The sequence below is a fragment of the Mesoplodon densirostris genome, chromosome 6 (genome assembly GCF_025265405.1).
Source record: "Mesoplodon densirostris isolate mMesDen1 chromosome 6, mMesDen1 primary haplotype, whole genome shotgun sequence".
Lineage (NCBI taxonomy): Eukaryota > Metazoa > Chordata > Mammalia > Artiodactyla > Ziphiidae > Mesoplodon > Mesoplodon densirostris.
Genome location: NC_082666.1, coordinates 18,352,974 through 18,375,927, shown reverse-complemented (window position 1 = coordinate 18,375,927; position 22,954 = coordinate 18,352,974).

The window sequence follows — 22,954 nt, the reverse complement described above, 5'->3', positions numbered from 1 at the left end:
TTAGGATCTTCCAAAATAGTTTGCATTGCGCATCCCAGAGGGTAGAGTCACAGAGCTGGGCAGTCCTTGGACTCAGTGGATACAACTGGGTTGCTCCCAAGTATAGTCCACTGACTAGCAAAATGATAATAGAGCATAGTGGGCATTTTAATGTCCTGACTTGGCAAAATTAAAAACATTTTGTATTCCACTCTTGATTTTCTTAAATTGTGCTCATCTGTGAAATCCAGAAATCCAGAAACAAGTGGTTTAGCACAACCCTCACTTTTTATGGAAGAGAAGACAAAGACCCATGGACGTTAATTATATGAGCCCAACCATCAGGTTTAGGAGGACTCCCCTCCTGTGTAAGGTATCTCACTTTGCACAGCTCTCAAAGTGCTCAGAACTCTCTACCTCCTGACTCTGCTGGCAAAACTGTCACCTCCTTAAGGGCAGGCGTCCTCTCCTCCTTGCTTTGTGTTATCAGAAGGGATATGCATACAGTAGGTGCTTTTTCAGTACTTGTAGCTCAGATGTCTGCCCCATCCTCTCCAGTGCAGTTCTACTCAAGTGTTCACAGTTTTACTGAAAACCCACATCTTCAACAAAAGCCTTCTTAAATCCCTTCAGTTCAAATATTTTTCCTTCCCTGTGTGCCTGTGAAATATTACCGCCTCTCCATCATTACTCCCGCCCTGTGCTAAAGTTACCTTTGATTTATCTGTTCCTGCAGAAAAGATTGTAAGCCAGTGGTGGGCAGAGCCCATGTCTTATTTAGCTCTTCATCCTTCCCACAAAGATGAGCTCAGTATCTTGTTCAAGGAAAGTATTTAACAAGTATCTATTGAAGTGTTTTCCTTTCAATGGCCGAGCATGGTGCTGGCACATGGCAGGTTCTTAATAAATGTCTTTTGATTGCTGTTCCCTTTTAGAAGTTAACACAATGCCAAGAATATAGTAGGCACTCAAAAAAAATTTTTTTAAACGAATGAATGGAAAAATGCCTTGTCAGGCTAAACACAGAGACGTTTCTTGAGAAATTCCAGGGAATTTTCAGAAAATTACCACCTCAGTCCAAATACCCCTATTGTGAGATGTGAAGGGGAGGGGAGTTTGGTGCTAGGGAGTCTCTTGATAGTTGCTTGAGGCAGGCCAGGGACTAGAGTGAATGTTCTGTGGTAGAAAGTTAAGAAGGCGTTTGCTTGTGGGGCCATGCAAGTCTCGATGAGGCCCTTATAATGATGAAGTGAGCACCTTACTTGCCTTCAACTCCCCAGTTCCAGCCTATCTGAGGTGTATTATTGGCTCCGGTATTAGTCAGCTCAGTCTGCCATGACACAGTACCAGAGTGGATGATGAAAACAATAGAAAACATATTTTCTAATAGTTCCAGAGGCTAGTAGTCCAAGGTCATGGTGTCAGCAGCTTTGGTTTCTCCTGAGGCCTTTCTCCCTGGCTTGCAGATGGTTGCCTTCTTGCTAGGTCTTCACATGGTTGCTGCTTGGTCTGTGTGTTGTCTGTGTCCTAATCCCCTTTTCTTATAAGAACACAGGTCATACTGATTTAGGGCCTATGTGTATGACCTCATTTTACCTTAATTACCTATTTACAGTCCCTGTCTCTCAATACTGTCTCATTCTACGTACTAAGGGATTAGGACTTAAACATATGAATTTGGAGGGGAACACAGTTCAGCTGATAATAAACCCCCCCTAGCACCAGAGCTAATAACTTGTTTGATCTCTCTGAGGTGTTTTTTACCTTGGGAAATTAAAAATTGTAATGAAACCGTTAAGAATGTCCAAAGAAGGTTATGTGGACTTTTATACAAAGTAACAATACTTGCTCCTGCAAGAGATAAAAAAAAAAAAATCCCTTCTTCTTGCCATCCATCCCTGTACCACGCCAGTACCTTCGACTACACCTGTCCTCTACCTGTAGCATCAGGCAAAGAAAATTTACGATACGCTAGACATCTCTGTTTGTGATGCGAACAGATGGGGAAAGAAGAGAAAGGCCCAGAATCATTTATGTTGCCCATAAAGCACAGTTACAGACAGTACCTAATTTTAAATGCCCATCATTTCTTGTAAAAACAAATGATTTAAATTATAACAACTCCAGAAATAACTTTAACAGAGGGATGACAAAATGTTTAATTTACTGGAGGAGATTGTCAGTGGATCCTAGCAGGTTGAAAGGGACAGAACTATTTACCTGGATCATCTTTAACTAGGATAACTGCTAACTATGCTAAAAATATAATAATACTATTTTTTAAGTGTAAGGACAGGACTGGGAACCCTTTGAAGTTAAAGATTTATATAGTTCTGTGTCATTTAGAATATTCTAGAAACATGCTGGTGTGCTTTCTTAGGGCATGAATTATTACTTGAGCCGTTGAAGTAGTTCTCAGAATCTCTCCTGTCTTTCTTTTGGAAGCATTGGAATCAATGCCTCAGCTCCTGTGGGCCTGTCACTTTGGGGCAGGCAGGATAGACTAGGAGGGCAGTCAAGGCAGTATGAGGTGACGAGAATGGCAAAAAGAGAAGGTGGGAAAGAAGGTTGCTGCATAATGAAGCTGGCTAGGTCCTATCAAGCAATCCACCTTCAGAGTTAAGCCTCACAATGAAAGCATCATGAACACATGCTCTCTGAAGGGCCAAACCAGGCAACCTCCTTGTCCCACAACTTTACTTTCCTGTTTTCTAAACCTTGGAATCTCTGTGTTACATTCTGAACAGTATTCCAAAGTTTATTTTCTGTTTTATCAATTCTTTCTTCAGTTGTGTCTAAACTGCTGTTTAAAACTCTTTTCTGGCTTTATACACTTCAGATTATCAGTTTAGTTTTCAGCCTCTGAGTTCTCTTTTGAAACATTCTTTTGCTTTTATAGTGAGAGATATATATGTGTGTATGTATGTATGTATAATTCAGATTGTTTTATTATCTCGCATACTTGGAGTTGCTTCTTCTTCCATCTGCTGTCCTTTGTAGTGGGCTGTTTCTACACATGATTATTAATACTGTTTTTGGCCTCCTACTCTGTGGATGTTTTGTTTTTGTGTCCAGAGGGAGAGTTCTAATTGTGGTGCTCAGGGCATAGAGGTCAAGCCTAGTCCTGCTCAGAATTTCCAGCAACAATTTAAAGGAGGTTATCAGGTTTCTGAAGTGGAGATTGGATTGGAAGCATAGTTAATAAACTGGACTAGAGTCAGGGTCCCAAGAAGATCTGTTGGGTCAAGTTCAGCAAGATATTCGAGGACAACAAAAATGCCATGCTCTGCCTGTGAAAAGCTGCCTGCAGTTTTTTGGGGTTTTTTTTTACAACTTTATTGGAGTATAATTGCTTCACAATGGTGTGTTAGTTTCTGCTTTATAACAAAGTGAATCAGTTATACATATACATATGTCCCCATATCCCTTCCCTCTTGCGTCTCCCTCCCTCCCACCCTCCCTATCCCACCCCTCCAGGCAGTCACAAAGCACCGAGCTGATCTCCCTGTGCTATGCGGCTGCTTCCCACTAGCTATCTACCTTACGTTTGGTAATGTATATATGTCCATGCTTCTCTCTCGCTTTGTCACAGCTTACCCTTCCCCCTCCCCATATCCTCAAGTCCATTCTCAAGTAGGTCTGTGTCTGCAGTTTACTGAACTTGTCAATTGCTTTTCTCCCTTTGAAGTCAGGCACTTATTTTCCTGCCCAGCCCTTCACCTTTCTCTGGTTAATTGCCTGCTACTAACCCTTCAGGTCTAAATCTCAATGTTTTTGGCTCTGGAGAGTCTTCCCTCATTACTCTCTGGAATAAATGTCCTTCCATTCTACCACAGTACAGTGGTGTCCTATACTTTCCTCCATCATGGTGTTCATTACACTCACTGATCCTTACTCTCTCCCTCATCATTCAGTAATTTCATTATTAAGTAAAATTCTTAAGGATAAGTATTGTATTCTAAGATAATGATTTAAAAATAGCCACTGTATTGAGCACTCACTATATGCCAGAAAGCTAAAATAAGAATTTCACATATATTTTATCTTTTACTATTCACAAACTTATAAAATTAGGTGTTTTTATCTCCACATTAAAGATGATGAAAAAGAGGCTCAGAGAAGTCAAGAAACTTTCTTAACATGATTCAGCACATAAGTGACAAGTACAGGATCCAAATTAAGATCTGTCTCCCAGGCTTGTGTTCTTAAAAATGTGCTATATTGTCTTTCCATATCTGTATCCCCATTACCTATAGAGTAGATGTAAAATGCATATTTAGTGAATAAATCCATGTGAATTCCTGGGTACTGGAATAACAAAACTTTCCAGAGGAAAAGGAAAATGGGAAATGCAATGTTCTGGTTATATATTGCTGCATATGAAACTACCCACAAGCCTCAAAAAACAGCTCTTCTGTTTATCTCATGTTATTGTGGGTCATTTTGTACGGTTCGGCTGGGCAGTCCTTCCACTCCATGGGGCATCACCTGGGGTCATTGGTGGTACTCAGCTGATGCCTGTTCTGGTCTGGAGGACAATTTGGTGGAAGAGTCTGGAAAGCTGGGCTTAGCTAGGTCCCTCTCTCTCTTCATGAAGTCTCAAGGCATCTCTACATGATCTCTCCAATGGAGAAGCTACAATTCTTACATGGCAGCCCAGGGCTCTAGGAGACCAAGGTAGAATCTGCCTGTCATCTTCGAAGCAAGGCTTAGAACTGGCACAACATTACTTCCACCACGTCCCATTGGTCAAAGCAGTCACAGGCCAGCCCTGATTCCACAAAAAGGGGAAACAGACACCGTGTCTCAGGGAAAAGTGTCAGAGAATTGGTGGCCATCTTTATTTCATTACATTCAGTGGCTTAAATGACAAAAGTGGTGCAGTAAAAAATATATATATACTTATTATCCTCTCCCATAGCACCCTGATCTTTTCTTTTCTTTTTTCTTTTTTTGTCCTAACTACTGGACCGCCAGGGAATTCCCCACCCTGATCTTTTCTTGCCCTGTCCTCATCAAAGAGTATGGTAATATGTTTTACTTGAGATTACATGACTGGAGTCTGGTTCCTGCTCTAAACTGTTAGCTCCATGACGGAGGGAGCATTTCTGTTCTGTATGCTACTGTACACCCGGCAGTCAGCACAGGGACGCACACACAATGTGCACTCAAGTAATATTTGTTGGATGGATAGACAGATGGGAAGAAAAATGTGTAGATGGTCCTTCTGCCCACTGGAGAAGGTGATTAGACCTCATTTCACCCTTTATCAAAAATTATCTTTGAGGTTCCTTCTAGCCCTGACATCCTGTAATTCACCAGCTCGTCATATAAGATGACTGCAAGGAGAGCAGAGGCCAATGAAAGGATAAGGCTGCCAAGAAAGCTAATGAGATCTCAGGCTCTTAGGAATGAAAATGCTGAGCCCAAAACAGTATGCTGTGCAGTGTTCTGGCCTCTAAGTGGAAACCACCTCTGCTTCTGGGCACAGCACTTTTAGAAAGATGTAACAAATTAAACACTGCTGGGGGGTCACTATACTGGTGAGTGAAGGGCCCAGATGTCATAGAGAAGTTGAAGAAACAGGGACTATTTTTTCCAGAGAAGAAGAGACTTCAGGCTCATCATAAATATATGTAAACATTTGAGTTGTATTCTTAAGGCAGAAGAGGTAGACTTGCCCTGTGTACCCAGAAGGCAGAACTATAACCAACTGATGAAAATTATATGAAAGGAAATTTCTGTCCAACTGAAATAAATTTCTAACCAGCTGCCCGATAAATGCTGTAAAGTTTGGAGAGACATTGAGTTCTCTAACACCAGAAGTATTCAAGAAAAGATACCTTTTGCCTAAATATAGATGTCAAAAAGAGAATCAAAGCACAACTTATGACTGGACCCAATGACCTAAACTGCCAAAGAATGATGCTGGGTGGTATTAGTGGATTTGGAACCAGAGGACCAGGGTTCCAATGTCAGCTCTACCTCTTTGATGTGATGTCAGGCATGTAACTGTGTCTCTTCAAGAAGAGGCTGGTGAGAATTAAGTAGGATAATCCATATAAGTACCTAGCACGTCAAGTGGGGCATAGTAAACTTCTAACAAATGGCAGTATCTTTAAATTATTTCTATAGTATTACTGCATGAAGGGAAGAAGACAATAAATACTTTCTGAACATCTGCCTTAAACCAAACCATACATATATGAAACTCTTTATATGGATATATTTTCCTTTTCATGACCCTGTGATGTAATTAGTTGTTAAAATTCCCCTTCTACAAATGAGGAAACTGGGACTCAGAGAGTGGAAGCAACTCACCCAAAGTCACATATTTAGTAAGTGGAGTTTAAATCCAGATACTGTCACCCCAGAGCTTGATATTTTAAAATTTATCTAATATAGCCTTCTGCAAGTATGTTCTCTTATCCTAATGGTGTCATTTTTGTTAAGTATTATGCAAAAAATTGTATTATTTCCTCCACTAAGCCAAGACTTTCGGGGGCTAGGAATTACACTCATGTGCTGTTTGTACTCTGTATTTCTAGCTCAATTCTTGGCACATGAAAGATCTCACTTTTTCTTATGCACTGTAATTTTGCTGCAAATTTATTTCAGAGAAGATGATTTCTTATAGTATATATTTGGAGCTGTTGGAGGCTACACATTGAAAGCCTACAGTCCATAGCCATTAATATTTTAATATTTCTTTTGGGTGATCCTCACCCCATCTACCCAATCTGACCAGGCAAAGGACCTCCCCCCAAGTTCATCTGCCTGTGTTTCCAATTCAAAGCATGTGTAATTCAAGGTAAGTTGAGGGACACAAGCTTGTCTGTTGCTAATTATGTGGCTTTTCATAAGTTATTTAACAGCTCAAAGCCCCAGTTATCCTATTTGCAAATTATGTACAATAAGCCCTCTCTTAGAACAATTTTGCAGGGATTAAATGAGATAATATAGCAGAGGCAAAACTATGTGTTCAGCAAAATGTTTCATTTTCTTTCTGGGAACATAGGTAGTCTTCCCAGCCCCTCTGTATCTAAGTGACAGTATTGGTGCTTAAATGTAGTCAGAAGAATGGAGCAGTTGTGATATGGGCCAGTTCCAGCTCTAGACCTTAGAACCTTCTACTCATTGATACGTCATGAGTTGCCAGCTAGTTGTAAAAAAATACCCAGTGGGAGACTCTGAGGTCCTGGAGGAGAGCTGAGATGAAAGGTACCACTGAGAGAGAGAGGAATGCTGCTCCAGCCACATTGGACTGTGATAAAAGCAGTATAAAAATGTTTATTTAGGGATTGTTTATTACAGCAACTAATAGTACTTGTTGCTGTATAAGCACTCCATAATAAGCATTAATTGTTTGCATCTTATTTTCCTTCCCATTCATTTAACAATATGCCAAAGTAAAGGCATTGTCAAGTATTAATTTCATTACAATTTATAAAGCTTCTCATCTATGTGCAAAAAATATGTATTTATTTGAATTTTGCAACTCTCTAGAACTGGCAGGGAAACACTGCCTTCATTTTTTAGTTAAAGAAATTCAGAAAAATTAGGAGGAAAGGAAAGTTCCTCTTGTAGGTGTGTTATCTGTGAGCCTGATCACCAAGTAAATGCTTCATTTAAAGTGCCTCATCCCTGGTAATGGAGATCGTTAATACTATTTAAACATTTCAGATGAGGACACTGATACTCAGAGCAGGACCCAAGTTTGCACAGCACAGTTAGTGATAAAGTTAGAAGTTTAACCTGAGCCAGTGTATCTTCAAAATCTATGCCCTTTGAACATGTAGACAGTCTAGCCTCTCCAAGGTCACACAACTAGCCTACCACCAGAGCTCAGAGAAGATTACAGAAGTGTTGAGTCCTAACCCATTTCCTCTTTCACAACTCCACACTGCCTTCCTCTGCAGATAAAGGAGCTACCCAGTCGTAAGTGGTTACCATAGCCACCCTGAAGATAGGAATCTCTTCCATCTGCATCTCTTCTCAATGAAAACATTTGTGGCAATGGCTGAGTGAATCAATCAATCAGATTTCAAATACTTAGAATTAACTGCGATGACCCCTTTATAAAATCAAATAAACCAAAAGAAATACGCTTTTTACATCCCAGTAAATAAATGTATCTTCCACAAGGGAAAACATGGGTGCCGTTTGCCATTGAGTAATATGGCAACAGATTGAACTCAGCGTGAGGCACAGAAATCCATGAGTGTTTCCTGGTGGAGGTGCTGTTTGCCAGAAGAAAGCTGAATTGTGAGGCTGTTTTGTAGCAATAAAAATAAACAACGTTATTCAAACATAATTAATCTTCCTCAAAATATTCTTCCTTCCTTGGTGTTTTTGTTCTCACCAGTGTTTGGGGAATCTCTCCGTAGGTTTGAGTCACCAAACACCTATTTTGATTTTTTTTTAACATTTTATGTTTAGAATCAGGTGTGTCATTACCCACTGAGGGCTTAGTCATCCTTTCTTGGGGTCACATCAGTGCCTCCGCCCATCCCTAAGTCTAGCTCTTCAGCCTCAATTACCTCTCCATCCTTCTATCCACCTTTGACTGCAGCTCCTCCAGCTGCCCAGTGATCCCTGTATATGGCTCTTATCATCCCATCTTTATATCTTTGTCAGTCTTCCCTCCCTTCTGGTTTTCTCACCTTCAGAGCATCCTAAGAAAATCTCTCCATCTTTCCACATTCTCCCTCCTTTCTAAAACAAAAACAAAAACGTTGTATTTATTTGTGTGTTTTTTTCAATAACTTTTTACCTGCAACATTTCTGTAGATATTCGTTTATCTTAATTCTCCAATTCCATTTGTTTTTAACATGAGGAAAAAAATAAGGGCATTTTTAAGATTTGCTGAGAGACAAATGGCAAGAATGCAGGAAACCAACATGTTTGGAGCACTTGAACTGTGCCTGGCATTATGCCATATACTTTACAGATCTTACCTTATTGAATGCTTACGATGACCCTGGGAAGGAGACTGGCATGTTCCTGTTTAACAGTTAAAGAACACAAGGCTCAAAGAGTTTCAGGAATTTCCCCAAAATTACCCAGCCATAAAATAAGTGGTCCTGTGTAGGATTTAGAGGCAAAGAGATCTTGACCCAAATCCAAGGACACAATTATATTCAACTTCTGTCACTGAGCAAACCAAGAACATAAATACCAATAGGCTTGTTAAAGAAAAGAGAAACAAACATATTTAACTCTAAATTTCAGAAGGACCCACATTATCTATCCTTAGTTTCATGGAGACTTGGATTCTAAACAGTGTCTACATGACCTATCAGTGCCTGCTTGACAAGCCAAGCATTTTTTTTTTTTGTCTCTCTGAATCTGAACCCCAAAAAAATGTAGAGGTTGGTTATTTTGATGCCACCTACGAGAACTGACCAACTTCTCCTTCTATCTATTACTTTGGAGTTTAAATAAGATTAAACCCAGTAAATTCCCAATAGTCAAGGAGGAAAAGGAGAAGGAAGAGAGGGAGAAAAAAGAAAGATTAGAAGTAGAAAAATTGTACACAATTACTCATGTTCTACAAAACACTTTCTAATTCCGTTTTTTATTACCTGAAATTCTTCACCTGTCAGGAGTATGAAAGTATCCTCCTTTGGGAAGTAGGAATATTTCTGAAGAAAGGAGTATCTCATATACATATTAGGTATATTTGCTAATGGAAGAACTCATCACCACGTACAGTGTTACCAAAGGGATTGAACTGAGGCTGATCAGTTGTTGGGATCCAGCTGCCATCTTGCAGGAAATCCAGAGGACAAGGGAACAGGATGTTTTGTGCCATGAGTGTGCAGCTAACAAAATCCAGACTATGTGACACTTCTCAAATGCCATAGATTTTCCCACAGATGAAATGTAAGGAAAATCAAGAGGTAAAAGGTGAACTATAGATTAAAAGCCTCATTAAATTTTTAAAAAATAATAGGCAAAACTAAATCATAATCTCTTGGGATGCACACTTGGAAGACAAAACTATAAAGAAACAGAAGGAAGTGACTCGAAGGAAGTCAGGTTAGTTGTTATTTTGTAGGGGAGAGAGAGAGGGTTGATTTGGGACAAAACAATGTAGGGCTTCTGAAGCAGTGGGTAAAATTCATTTTCTTGAACTGGGTTCTAGTCACAAAGGTGTTGGCTTTATAATGATGAATTAAGCTGTACATTTGTTCTGTGTGGTTTTCTGTATTTGCATTATATTTTTCAATTAAAAGAATAAAATATCCAATTAAGTAATTCCCTGAGACTCTAACTAGAAAATTGAAAATTCATCTTAGCCAAGTATTGAATTCAGTAATAGGGAGATTTCCTCAATCTATAGAACATAAACAGAAAAAAGTAAAGCAAGAAAATATTTCCTCTTGTGAAATTTGGAGTCACGTATGCCTGGACTCAAAGCATTCATTAGGTCTGTGATTTTGGCTAAGTTTTCACCCCTTCACTCTCTCTGAGTCTTAATTTCCTCATATTAAGATGGTGATAACTAGATCTTCTGCAAGGATTTTTTATCAGGATTATATAAGATTACATGTAAAAATAAATTAAATAAAAAATGCCTGAAATAGAGCCCTCATGCAGGAAAGCCTCAAATGGCACCTCTGCTTATTAGACACAAGTTTTAAAATATTGATCTTTTGACTGTGAAATGGGTTCAGACAGGACGTAAGTTGTGAAGATATTTAAAATATTTAGATATTAAATGTGAAGATATTTAAATATTTAAAGCTGGAGAGCAGATTTAAATATTTCAGCTCAGGAAGCAAGTGATGATCCAGTACCCAGGTATAGATTCACAGGGCAGCCAACAGGAACCTAAAATAGTTATCATCAAATGGAAAACAGGCACTGTATGAGAGACCCTTGCCAATAAAAATGGTACAGACACTAGAATAAAACTTAATTTTCTCTTCTGAAGTAGATGTTTGCATTTCTATCTGGGGGCCGGAGGGGAGTGCTATCAGATACTACCTAGCAAAGTATTGCGTTTGGTGCTCCTTGAATTCATGAAATAAATAGTCAACTTCTTATCAGGTCTGTTGTCTACTGTCTTTCAAACTCTGAGAGAGAGATGTGGCATGGGGATGTCAACTCTTATTCAATATCCACTAAATATCAGATTTTGTGCTATATGTTAAACATGCATTATCTATCTTTTTAAAAATATATTTATTTATTTATTCATTTATTGATTTGGCTGCACCAGGAGGGATCTTTAGTTGTGGCATGAGAACTCTTAGTTGAGGCATGTGGGATCTAGTTCCCTGACCAGCGATCAAACCCGGGCCCCCTGCATTGGGAGCACTGGACCACCAGGGAAGTCCCGCATTATCAGTCTTAAAACACACACATACACAACTTAAGAATTAGATATTGTGGTTCCATTTTAGATATGAAAAAATTGAGGCTCAAGAAGTTTAGACTACTTGTCCAAAGTCATAGAACTAACAAACAGGGGATTGAAACTAGATGTTTATTATGATAATTTCTAGGCTATACTGTTTAACTTAACATCTCCAAAAATACATACATAAATAAATACATACATACAATAAAATGTATTAAACACAGAAATACATATAACACAATCTATATTTATATAGATTAGCCCAAGGCCACCCAACAACTAGATAACCAGATGATAGAAGCAAAGATTTGACCCAGGCAATCTGATTGAAGAGACCTAACCTATATTCACACTACCGTGATGCCTCTAAATAGAACATCCTCTCTTTCCTTGGGAAATCAGGAAAGCATAACTCCAAACCAGAATAGAGATGACTAAGTAGTGAAAAGAATATCTGGGAGTTCAGCAACCTCAGCTTTTATTCTGGTTCAGAAACTAGATGTTTGCGTAACTGGGGCAAGTCATTCATTCATTTTTTTTTTCCTGTATATAAGTATTTTATTCCAAGTCATTCTTTCTTGACTCTCAGTCTTGTCAGATTTTTCAAAATGTAAGGAGAATACTGGGGAACTCCTGAACTTCTGTAGGGTCTGTGAAGGGGTAGGGGTGGAACCAGTTAGATAATGCCATGAGAGAAACGAAGAGGAACTAATATAGCACTTAGTAGGGCCCCCCCAAAGCTTAGTATCGCATCTTTCACATATATTCTCTCATCTGATCTTTTCAGCAACCCAATGAGGTAGGTATCATTTCCCCATTCTATAGATTAGATAAGCAAGATTTATGAAAACTGAATAAAAGGATTTGAAATTCAAGTCTTATTTACTCCAAAGTCAATTGTTGATCCAACCCCCCCACCCAACTCTGGAAGAGGAGAATTTCTTTCTAAAGCCTCAGAGGTAGAACAGTTCTGAATGATGAGAAACCGAGCCCCTGACACTGCATCAGAGTCATCCGGGGCTTAGATTAGCCGTAAAATTTCCAGGTCCCACCACAGGCCAACCTCTTTAGAGTAGCCTGGGTTGTGTCCCAGAAATATGTGTTTTAATGAGCTTTTTGCATGATGCTTATGAACACTGATCTTATAAAAGCACTTTGTGAAAGGAATAGTGAATGGAAAATCGGTAGCCTCATGCTGTGAACACAGAAGTAACCAAGATTAATCACTGGGGCCATGGAGGAAGGTAAAATATGCACATATGCATAAATGTGTGTGAGTGTGTGTTTATGCATATGCGTGTGTTTGTGTGTGTAAGTACGTGAGGGGTGGGAGTGCATGCATGCCTGAGTGTGAGTGTGTGTGCGTGCGTGTGCATGTGTGGTGCTAAAAGACACTGGGGAGAGGAAAGAAAAGACAATCCTGTGTCTAAAGGACTGATTCATATATTCACTCAGATGTCAGGTCTTCCCAGATTATATCTTGAGCCATTCTATTCAAAAGCTCATCTATCATTATTCTCCATCCCTTCATCCTGCTTTATTTTTCTCTCTAGCCCTTACCTTATCATATGTTACTTATATTACTTCTTGGTGCATTTACTTTTTGTCTCTCCTCCGTAGAATGTAAGCTGCATGAGGGCAGGGGCTTTATTTTGTTCAGTGTCCTACATCATCATCTAAACAGGGCCTGGTATGTTGTAGAATCTCAATAAATGCTTGTTGAGTGAGTGAATAATACATGGCCTTCCAAAGAAGCTTAACTTAGTGAGTTTGGAAAATCATCTGGGGCTGGCCATTAAGAGAAGGATTAGGCGAACTTCCCGCCAGATCAGTAGGAGGGAGAGGATTCCAGGGGAAGCAGCTCAGTGAGAGAATCTAGAGAAGTCTCTACCACCTGGGAACCTTAACAAGATAATTCTTCTCTCTGAAAATCAGTTTTCCAAGGAATAAGCATCTTTAACTCCTACATGGTTTGGGTTAAGAGAGTTAAATGTGAAAATGCTATAAAGGATCTAGCACAATGCTGAACACGAAGGAAAAACTTAGCACATGTTCATTCCTTGGGGAGACACTATAATGAAGTAAGTAGTCTAGAATGCAGCTCTGAAGTCATTTTGCTCACATTCTTGTTCTGGCTCCACCATTTCTTTACTGTGGGACCTTTGGAAAGTCACTAAATCTCTTTGAGTCTTCACTCTTTTATCTGTAAAATTTGACACAAATGATAGTTATCTTTAGGGTCATTGGGAAGAGTAAATGACTGGCCATAAAGTAAGGCCAGGGAAGGTTTCCTGGACAGGTTAATACATGAACTAAACCTTGATGGATAAATTGGAGCTAGGTAGGTGAAAGGCTGAGATACAGTGTCCCAGACAGAGGCTCAGCATTGCCAAAGGCATGGTCAGGAGAATGAGCAAGGCCTGTTTGCATAACCAAAACTAGTTCAGTGCAGTTGAAGCATTGGATCTGAAGTGAACACTGGTAGGAGATAAGGCTAAAATGGTAAAAATGGGCATAATCTGAAAGACCTTTCAGATAAGTCAAGCCAAGTAGGGAGCTTGGTCTTTATTCTAAGAGCAATGGAGTGGCATTCAAAGATTCTGAGGAGGGGAGTAATTCCTTTCATTTTAGAAGATCATTCAGGGAGAAATGTGGAGAATGAGTTAGTGAAAAGGCTAAAGGCCAGAGAATAGTTAAGGGATAGTCAAAATCATGGAGGTGGGTGACGAATGATGGTGGCCAGAAACAAGGCAAACATACCAAGGAGAGAGCAAGAAAGATGTGAATAGAGCAAGAAGGCATTAAGAAGATAGAATCACAATCAAGTGTTGATCACAGAGAGATTTTCTAAGATAGGTTGAAGGCAATCTTCATAAAACTTGTGTAATTTTCCCAAAATAACAACTGAGATTTTATCATCAGAACTTAAATGTTGGCAATGATAGTTACTTGTTCAGGAGGAGAGGCAAGAGAGATCAAATTTTTGAGTACATTTTTCATGCTCTGTGAGGCAGTACAATGAACTTCATTTAATGTTTACTGTAACATTATGTGGTAGATGTTGTAAGCTCAAGTTTACAGGTAAGTTTGAAAACATACCAGTTTTGCAAAATATGAATGGGGGAGCTGAAATTCATACCTAACTTTCTTCGGCTGCAAAGCCTGTATATTTTTATGAGTGTAATGTTTCAAAGGACATTAATAAACACCTTCAAGATTCTAAGGTGCTTCCCAGGTGACAGTCATTCAACAAACATTATTAGCATCTGTTATGTGCCACTGTTTGTACTTGGTGTAAGCACAGGTAGTGATAGACTAGATAAATTCCATGACTTCAGAGAGCTTTTAAATGTGTATCCATAAAGAAAATGGAAGGTAATTTAATGTCTTAGGAGAGTAATGGTAAACAAACAGGAGGAGCAAACTGAGTTATAGGAAGATCGTGAATTTGGGTACTGCCATACCGAATTTGAAATGCCAGAAGAAGATTCTATGTGGGGATATCTAGGATATAGGAGTAATATATTTAGAAATAAGCTACATGGTTGTGGTGTTTGAGATCTTAAGAATAGATGGGTTTGCCATGGATAGGGTAGGGTCTAGAATAGTATATTCCAGTACACTCCACAATCTTTACTGGGGATTTCCTAAGATGAAAATAGGGTAGGTAGTGTATCCCAGAGTTTATTCATCACAGAATCCTTTCAACAGAGAACCTTTCAGAATTAGTGTTCCATAGAACATACTTTAAGAAATTCTGACCTAGACCAGCAAAGAGAAGGTACTCTATTGATGAAGACAAACTAGGTTTTGCTCCAGTAACAAGCAACGTCCAATTCTCAGGGGTTTAAAATAACAAAGGTTTATTTATTGCTTATTCATCATCAGTTGGCAGAGGAACTTTACTAATTGCTGTCACTCAGGGATCCAGATTGGTAAAGCAGCCACCATCTTTAATGTTATTGGTCTTTGCATCAGAGGAAAAAAAGACCTCTGGTTGGTCTCAAGTTCATCCATTAAATTCCCTGGCATGGAAGAGGCATATATTACTTATCTTTACAACTCATCGTCCAGGACTAGTCTTATGTTCCACTTGACCACAAGAAGGTTGGGAATGTGATCCTACTATGTGCTCAGAAGGCTTATCCTACCATAGGATTAGAATTATTTGGTGAGCACCAGTAACATCAATCCCAAGGAAAAAACCTTGAGGAATTTCTCTTCGTATAGACCAAGAGTAAGAATCTTGAACAAAGGGATAATGAGAGAGGTAGAGTGAAGGATTTCCAAGCATAATTCAAGAAACAGATTTTCTTGGGCTCTGATATTAAAACACTCTTTCCAAGCTTTTCTTTCAAATTTCTTTCTCCTTGGAAAGGGCAACAGGGATTACTGGAAATTCTGTGTGGTCTAAGTTTGGCTATGATATTCTAACTTTTCACCATTTCTTCTTCCCATTTAAGGTCACATGTTTTTGGATGGAGGTGTTGATTCACCATGTCCTGAGTCCTCACCTGTGTCACTCTTTCTTCCTGAAATCCCTCCCCTTTCATGAACTGTTTCTAGTTAATCAGCTTTTCCTTTTTCTCATGGTTTAAGGAAGTTAGACAAGAATCATCCCATTTGACCTTTGTGGGTTTCACTCCTGGTGTTCTCTTGCTCAGACTTTAGTGCATGCCTTCCAGGAGCCCCACCCCTGACTAGTGGATGACCTGTCCTGCTGTCTTATCCCACACCAACCACCCTGATCAACACAGAAGCCAATTTTTTCACCTTACTTAAGGTAACATGATACAGTGTAGCCCACAGAATTTGGAGTCAGATATACTGAGTAAAATCCTGGCTCTTCCACTTCTATCCCTGTGACCTTGGGTGAGTTACTTCTCCCCTCGTGAATCTTCCTTTCCTCATCTGTAAAACAGGGTCAATGACACAAAACATCACAGACAGTTGTGACGATCTTAGGAGAAGATGGTAGTGCACAATTATCAGGTCCTGTATCAGCTGACTATCACTGTGTACCAAACAATACAAAAACTTAGTGGCTCAAAATAAAAACAACTTACTGTTTTCCCCAAGTCTTTAGATCCACTGGAAATTTCTGATCTGGCCAGGCCTGGAGAACCTCAGGAGGGCTCACACTTGTGTTTATAGTCTGCAGGTGGGTCCACTGGGTCTGGCTGGTCTAGGACAGCCTCACTCATGGTTTAGCAGTTGGCCAACTGTTGACTTGGACAACAGGGGAGACGTGATCATGTGTCTTTCATCATCAAGCAGGCTAGCCTGCACTCGTCTTCATAGCAGCTGGCAAGGATTCAAGACAGAAAGTAGAAGTGTGCAAGGCCTCTCGAACCTAAGTCCAAAACTGGCACAAGGTCATTTCTGCCACATTCTTTTGGCAAAGCAAGTCCCAAGACTAGCCCAAATTCAAGGGTTGGCAAGGTAGACGCCACCTCTTGATGGGGGAAGCTGTCAAGTAGCATCACAAAAGGTGTTGATACAGGAATGAGTGAGACATAGCTGTCTTTGCAAGCAGTCCCATCTTTTTTCTTCCCCTCTCAAGTCTTTCCTGTCCTGCTCTAGTTCTGGTCCAACTGATTGTGAGCTTCTTGAAGGCAGGCACGACATATGATACATCTCTATGTTCCACATTTCCTGAGCATCAAATGAACACCAGCACTGCCATCACTACTACTTATCAAATGTCCAACTCATTCCAGGTTCTGTTTTAATCACTTTTCAATGTATCACCTTGTCCTTGCAGCTATTCTATTTATAATTGTTACTCTTCCCTGTCTTCCCATTCCCATGCACTTAGTAGGTGCCCAATAAAAATCTCTTACCTGAACCTTTTGTTCCTGCCCCAAGCTATTATGTGGGGTTGGCACCTACTTTGTGTTTCCAGGAGATGGGGCCAGAAGAGGGACGATGCATCATTCATTCCCATCTCTGACTTCTCCCAGCACCCACTTCCATGGCTCACCTGTCTCACCTCCAGTTCACCCCACAGACACATTATCCTGGGTTGAATTCATGAGCTCTTGTAATACTTCCCATGCCCTGAAGTGCCCATAGTACTCATTTCGCTCACCCACACGCCTCCTACTCCCCTCCACTCATGTCTTTGCCCCACTCCTCCCAGCCTTTTGCTTATGTGAGTTTATCATAGTTATTTTTCAGAGAGAGATACTATAAACCTTTATGCTTAGTCATAAATAGCAATAAAAATACCAATGTCTTTTTATTGCCAAGTACTTGTCCTGACAGCTCATTTGATTTCTGGAACCACCCTGATGGATATGTGAGGCAGGTACAATAGTCCCTATTTACAGGCATCAAAACCGAGGCGTGGAGAGGTTTTAGTGGATTGCTCAAGGTCACACGAATACAATGATGTTCAAGATGAAAAGAAAACTAAGGATTTGTGACTGATAGACCAGCAATAGTTCAATCCTCTTATCATTCAACCTCATCTATCCTGCAGTTTCTCACATTTCTCCAGCTTTTCGTTCTGTTGTGCAGCAATGCTAACCGAGTATAATCAAGGAATACCTAATGGATGTTGACTACCTGCCAAGCATAATTCAAAAATGGAAGGCATGAGAAGTCTGTCCACCTTAGGAGAAACACTGTGGTGTTGTATACGAGTGTTTGGATTTCGGCAACGCTGATTTCTAATCACGTTTCTATCCCTTGCTCATTTTGCGATCTTGAGCAAATTGCATAATATGTTTGATCCTCAGTTTCTTCATCCCTTAGAAGTGGGTATTAACCTTCACACCGAAGATTTATTAGAAAGATTAAATGAGATGATGCAAATAAAGCTCTAACACATAGGAGCCATCCTGCAGGCCATTATTGTTGTTTTTGCTAATAAATACGAATGACGTAAGAATGAGTCATGTTAGTCGATTGCTCAGCTCTCTCCTGTTCAGTCTTTATCACTTTTATGTCTCTGTTATTCATTACGTGTTTGTCTTCCAAAAGTATAAGCCTTTTCTATTCTACATGCCTGATTCCAGGATGACCTTTCTAGCTCAGAGGGGTAATGTGGAACATAAGTGATGTATTTGAGTCCCTTAAGTGTCTTTCTTCCTCTTATGCAAAAGTGGATATGAGCTACAAGGAATGGTAACTTAGGATAATATCCAAAAAACCTAGGGAGACAAAACAGTGAGTCCTTGATCTCTGGACTCAGTTTCTGAATAGTAAACACAGCAGCCTGGACCATGGTGCTAAGGAGGTCAGTTAGTTCAAACCCTCATGATCTAAAATTCTTTGAAGTCAATTTTACATGTATGATAGCTTTCTTACTTTTTGAGATGTATCAAAACCCACAAAAGTTAAAGACAGAATCTAGACAAATCATAAGACTCTGCCTCAGGTGTTTCATGTTCCACAATACTGTAATAATAGGTAAATCAACATCTTTCTTATATTTGTTTTGTGCCTTTTTATTTACAAGCAGGTTTGTGTTTACTTCTTTCTTACTTAGCCCTCTCGGCACTGTGTGACAGTTAAAGTGATACTGTAGCTCATTTGTAAAACTAGAGGTGAAGAAGTTGGACTCAGAGGGCTGAAGCAGCATGCCCAATTTATTGAGTTAAACATCGGAGAGCTGTCCATCATACTTCAGTAAAGTGGTTTCAAAAACATAACTGGACATTGAATGCACTGACACCAGTGTTTTTCCATCCCAGTCCAGCCACCTCTCTACCCCAGTGGCTGTGATGCAGTAAGATAAAATGGGATCAAAGCTGGTCTAATCAAGGCATTTGCGTCTACACTCAGCTCTGCAGGAACACTTTAAAGCATGGCTTTTTTCCTGAGGATTGGAGAGTTGGAAAGATCTGAATGGAACCCTAGAAGACAGATCACTCTGAGGAAGGAGCAAGGAAGGGACTTAATAATTCAGTGAAATTTAATGGGCTTTCAGAACATGCCAGCAATCTGTTCCCATTCTCAAACCAGATGCCACCAAGCCAGCACTCTTCCTGTCTGCCTGATCCATTTGGGCAGTCTTACTGGGGGCAAAGGAGGGTTTTTCCTAGAAGGTGGAGAAAGGTTTCTTCTGAGAAGCTCAGTGTGAATGCTGGGACCTGATTTGCACAGAGGTTGGTGGGACTCAGTAAGGCAGTAAGAATCTTAGGGACTTCCCTCCTTTTGGACCCATTGTTAATACACGAGAGCAGCAGAGATGTCCTAAATACAGTTTCCTGGCCTCATCACAGCTAGCTCACATCTGTGATGTCGTGATGGCCATTACTATTCTGGAGGTCAGATTCCCGTCTGTAAACCAAGGAGGTGGATCTCTTGTCCCTGCACATCCTTCGAATGGATTTCAGTCACTTAGTAAAGTGAACAGCTCTTGTCAGGGCTCCTTTGGATGAGACAGGCTAGTTGTATCACTAACCTTGAGCAGAGTGGTCTAACTGAGGCTATTTCTTCATCTGTAAGATAAGCATGAAATAATGCCACTTAGCTCCTAGACTGTTGAAAGGATAGAGTCCGTTCTTACACATAAAATTCTTTATTGCAGAACTTAGCACCAAGTACTCAGATTTTAGCTGCCATTGTTATCATGATTTGCAGTCTTCCTTCTTTGATTAATTAATTTTTATTGGAGTATAGTTGATTTACAATGTTGTGCTGGTTTCGGCTGTACAGCAAAGTGAATCACTTATACATATACGTATATCCACTCTTTTTTAGAGTCCTTTCCGTATAGGTCATCATAGAGTATTGAGTAGAGTCCCCTGTGCTATACAATAGGTTTTTATTAGTTATCTATTTTACATATAATAGTGTATATATGTCAATTTACAATATCCAGGACATGGAAGCCACCTAAATGTCCAACAACTGATGAATAGATAAAGAAGATGTGGTACATGTATCCAGTGGAGCATTGTCTTTATTCTGATCATTATACCTTTTCTGCTGTCCCATGAGCCTCTGAGGACAGAGAAAGATGTGAAGCAAAATAGCATCCCTGTGGACTTCTTGGGCCTCCAAGAAAAATGGATGTTTTCCATCCTCGGGCCTATCGATTAATAATACTTTCTTTGGAAAGTAACTCCCCCAAAGAGAGAAGTATTTAATTTCAAGCATAGGAAAAAAGAAGGAAACAAAGATTAGTCACAGCCTTAAATTGTTCAGACGCCATCAATGTTATTATCTCAGCAGCCAGGTACCCGGCGCTTCCACAGCTATTTAACGTGATGGGGAGTTGCTGACAAGCTTCTCAGCAGAGCTCTCACTTGCAGGTGTACAACCACGGTATTAGCTAGGATTTTATTTGAACAACATGCTCTTCTCATGCCTAAATGGAAGGGCTTTTACTTTCAGGGAACAATGGCTGCTTAATGTGGAAATGCTGGTTTTCAGCTGCCCATATGAGTCTGCTGGTAGATCACCCAAGAAGGTCTAAGCTCCCCATCTCTAACACACTGGGGTGCTTAGGTTCTAGCAGATGGAACAGAGTCAAGTCTCTTTTGGTTGGTCTCTCCTTTCATTTTGCAGCATTTTATTGCCAAACAGGCTCAGTTTCTTACTTGTGTCATATCCTTCTATTCAAATGGTAGAAACAGTGAACTGGGACTGTGTGTCTCCTTTTTTTTATTTGGTTATCAACATAAAACATACTATATAAGAAAATTCAAGCAACTTAGAAATTTACCCATGAAAGTGTAAAATTCCTTACCCAACCATATACCCCAACCTCTACAAGCCCATAACCCCAAAGATTGTGACTATTAATGGTATAATGTGTAACCTTCCACACTTTTGTCTATAAATTTATAATTGTAATTAGCTGAGGGGAAAAAAGCTGCTGTATTTGGTAGGATTCATTGTATAAAGGACATTTGTTTGGGAATATGTAAGACAGAAAATAGGAGCCCCTGGTGTGGCTAGAAGAGTTTGGGAGGAAACATATAAACTCAGGAGTTAGGCTGCTACTCTGAAGGTGGAGGACGGGCTGGGAGAGGGCTGGAGGAAGGGAAGGAAGTGACATTGAAGCCAGAAAGATGGCAGAAAGCCATACTTGTTTCAGTGCCACCCTCTAGGCTCAATAATAACTCACGAATCTTTAGCAACATCAACCCTAAACAAGAAGAGACTTGGATATGAGTTGATTCTTGGAGATATAGGTAAAAAGATGGAGTTTTGTATCCCAAGTTCAAATGGTGTAAAATGGAAGCAGCATGAGTATATGTAGAAACATGCATATGGAACAAAACATGGGGAGAAAAGTCCTGAAATTTGCAGAAGCCATGGGGAAGATTTTTAAATATTAAGACATGGAATTTAGATTAGGACCAACATTAACTGTGCTTCAGGAATCAAGGGTTCTAGCAGGGAGGCGGGGTGGGATGGGTTGGGAGATTGGGATTGACATGTATTCACTGTTGATACTATGTATAGAATAGGTAGCTGGTGGGGGCCTACTGTATAGCACAGGGAACTCTACTCGGTGCTCTGTGGTGACCTGAATGGGAGGGAAATCCAGGAAAGGGGGGATGTATGTATGTGTGTGACTGATTTGCTTTGCTGTACAGTGGAAACTGACACAGCATTGAGGAGCAACTGTACTCCAATGAAAACTAATTAAAATAAAATAGAGGGGCTTCCCTGGTGGCGCAGTGGTTGGGAGTCCGCCTGCCGATGCAGGGGATGCGGGTTCGTGCCCCGGTCTGGGAGGATCCCACGTGCCGCGGAGCGGCTGGGCCCGTGAGCCATGGCCGCTGGGCCTGTGCGTCTGGATCCTGTGCTCCGCAGCGGGAGAGGCCACGATGGTGAGAGGCCCGCGTACCACAAAAAAAATAAAATAAAATAAAATAAAATAGAACTGTAAAAAAAAAAGAATCAAGGGTTCTCAGCTGCCGATATGCTGTATTATACGTGTATATATATGCATATGCATGTTTACACATGTATGTGTGCATATAATATATACACACACACAAATATATATATATGTACTACTCTTTTGCAAGTTGCTTTTTCACTCAGAAATAAATAGTGATATTGATTCATTGTATTTCAGAAATATTTAGTGATTGCCTGCAATGAGTCAGGCACTATGCTACAGGCACTGGAAAACAGCCATGAAGAATCTTTCCATGTCAACACCAACAGATCTATATCATTCTTTTTAATGACCACATCAAATTCCTCAGTGGAAAGTTCTGTTTTGTTTTGTTCTGTTTCGTTTGGTAACAAGTCCTCTAGTGATAGATACTGAGGTTATTTTTAGTCTTAGATATTATACACAGTGCTCTAGTGTACTGATATATTTGTGCAAATATATATGTGCAAATACTTTTGGAGGTAGCTTCCTTAAGGAATACTGGAGGAGTCGGGGCACATGCATATTTTAAAATTAAATCAGTGCTGCCAAACTTACCTCCAAAAAGCTAATGTCATAAAAAGTTTACTGTATTAAATCTCAAAGAACTGAAGACTATTGTAGAAGCAAAATCCCTGTTAGATCCTGTCAAGAATACTGATGATGGTTAACAATTATCATATTCTTACAGTGTACCAGGTTTTACTCTGTACCTTTGAAACCTTGGGTGTGTTACACATGAGATAAAGGAGGCTCA